General features: G+C 35.1%; 1 long non-coding RNA gene across 2 annotated transcripts in view; it reads left to right on the top strand.

The window, feature by feature from the left end:
• The window catches only part of LOC112150768, a 17,242-nt gene extending 16,653 nt beyond the window's left edge, over nucleotides 1-589 (top strand). For both annotated transcript variants that reach the window (XR_002920011.2, XR_002920012.2), the window contains exon 4: nucleotides 147-589. This is a non-coding gene — a long non-coding RNA (uncharacterized LOC112150768). The remainder of the gene's footprint in view (nucleotides 1-146) is intronic.
• Nucleotides 590-2,624: the final 2,035 nt, after the last annotated feature.

The following is a 2,624-nucleotide window of genomic DNA, read 5'->3' on the forward strand; positions in this document are numbered from 1 at the left end:
TTTCAGTCAAAATTTGCCTCTTTATTTAGATCTTTTTTTTTTTTCTTAAGCAGCAAAACAAAAATAATACCTGTTGCTACGAGATTGCACCTTTGGACTCTCAGATCTACCAACACCTTCACATTTTTCTCATCTCACACCTGTAGGCACTGGGACAGAGAGAAGCTGCAGAAACAGCAGGAGCGTGTGGATCAGTGCACAGAGGAGAACTCACACTGAGCCCGCTCTCCAAAAACGGGGCCCACATCTTCACGCCGTATTTAGGATGCTGTGAAATCGGAGGGGATGTTTGCAATCTGGCATTAAATTCAGGGTCATGTCAGTTTTGACTTTAAGCTTATTGGCCTTTTTATTTCTGCCCTTTGGTGGCTCTGCACGTCACATGGTACACAGTTTAAAAGTAAAGTCTCCTTCTGTTATTTGAGAGATTTTTAGTTTTACTAATTTATGGAGCATTTTTCATGATGGATCTGAATTCATTTTATGAGTATTTGTTCTTAAAATTATGGTATCAATGTCAAGAAAATAAAAAAAATGTACACTAAAGAAAGACTGTAATAAAGTTAAGCTAATGTTAAAGTCCCATTCATTTGTTGTCACATACTTTAATTAAATATCTATGTCTGCAGCCCTAGATATCATTTGGTGGTTTAAAAAATTTCAAAAAATATTAAAAAAAGAAAAAAATCCTAAAAATATTCTGCTTTAAACTACACTGTAAAAAGTGAGACACTGGATTAATAAAAAAAAAACAATTTGCTATTTGTTACATTAAAAATAATACTTTTTGAGTTGAGTAAACTATCAACTCAAAATGTTCATTTCATGAAGACGCATAACTTTAAATAGAATAAATTATGGAACTTATGTAAACTGATCCAACGTTTGAATTTTTTTCAGTGTAATGATTTTTTTTTAACAGCTAGACACTGTGCTTACACGAATTCTATAAATAAATGTAAGTATTTTACTGAACGTATTAAAGAAAGTATTGATTTCATCACGCGAATATCAATACTAGCAATACTTTCAATAATCAGATAAATCTGCCCTCTTCTTATTAAAATTGTTTTAAACCAAAACTTCACACATTTTCTGGCTAATTAAGTCACAGTTTATAAAAACAAACTATTTTTTTATTGTGAGGTACTTTTTGACTTTTTGACGACATAATACATTTCTAGGCTGACATATTCATTTGTTAAATTCAATGACACCTAACTGGACAGGTACAACCATTTATATTATCTGAAGAAAGGTTTTTATAAACTCACTGTTTTAACAGTGGTGGACTTAGCAGTTTGGGGGACCCAGGCGAAAAATAAAATGGGGCCTTTTGCTGTATTTTTATACATTTTTTTTTTTAATCCTTACTTAGACAAAAAGATCAAATAACTTTTTCATTGGTCCACTAATGGATAGAATCAATGTCAAGAATCCAAACGCTTCGATAAACATTTAAAAACTAAAATTATTTCCAAACTGGTGTGCAGTTGACCCCGCAAATTGAACAGGAAGTGCGCAAATACGGTGATTTTGAGAATAAAAAAGGAAATTATTAGAATCTAACATTTTATGGAGCAGATTAGTGAACACATATTTATTTTATCAGTAGACTTTACATCTCAAGACGGCAGATGACTGCACATGGGGCCCTGCTTCACCTGCCTCCCCTGAACACGTCTCTGATTGCATTTTAAAAAGCAACTAAAAGTTGCCAAACAAATTCCTAATGTGTACACCCTCCCAAAATAATATTTGCCCGAAAAGTTAAAATCAAAGCCACCCAATGTGGAAAAACTGAATTCTCTGCTCGCTAACTTGCCGCTGACTGGAATATTCCATTTCTGCAGAGGGACGGGGGAGGACCAAACACTTTCATATGATCAGTCTTATGCCATTTCAGTGATTTGGGGTGGGGTTTTGTGGTAGTGTTAAATAATAATGGGTGTAAAATGTATTTTAGACACTCAACTTGGGGCCCGAGGATATTGGGGGCCCCAGGCGATCGCCAACCTTAGTCTAATGGTAAGTCCACCTCTGTGTTTGAATATAAAAATTATTCTAAAACAACACAAAAATAATTTAATCTCAAAAATAATTTAATCTCAAATCTTATGTTTACAATTTACATTTTTTGAAATCAAGGAGTGTGTAAATATAGATGCACGGGATAAAAGTGTAATAAATTTAGTTGTTTTTTTTATTTAAATTCAGTGCTCCCAGTGTTGTTTGATTGTATTAAATGTGCTGAAATAATCCCCTTTTTGTCACAAAAGAACTCCTTCTTTAGTGACTTATCCTCATCTCTAATCTAAGTCAAAGCTCTTTCAGCGTATCATGTAGACTAAGTCACTCTCCCGAAATCGCCAATCAATGAACGGCCTTGTCTGACTTTTCTTCCAGTCAGTGGCTCTTGATTACCGGCGCTCAGTGCAAGGTGACAGAACACTGCCTCTCCTATAATTAAACCACTCATCCAGTCACTCTGATTGGCGTCCGTTTCCCACATGCAGGCAAACATATAAAGGAAGGAAAAGAGGAGTTGGGCAGAGGCAAGGTCAACATGGGAGGACAGTGAGTACAAAAGAAGGGTGGTGATGGAGGAAAGGGGAGTGGGTGAT

Source organism: Oryzias melastigma, linkage group LG4 (assembly GCF_002922805.2).
Source record: "Oryzias melastigma strain HK-1 linkage group LG4, ASM292280v2, whole genome shotgun sequence".
NCBI lineage: Eukaryota > Metazoa > Chordata > Actinopteri > Beloniformes > Adrianichthyidae > Oryzias > Oryzias melastigma.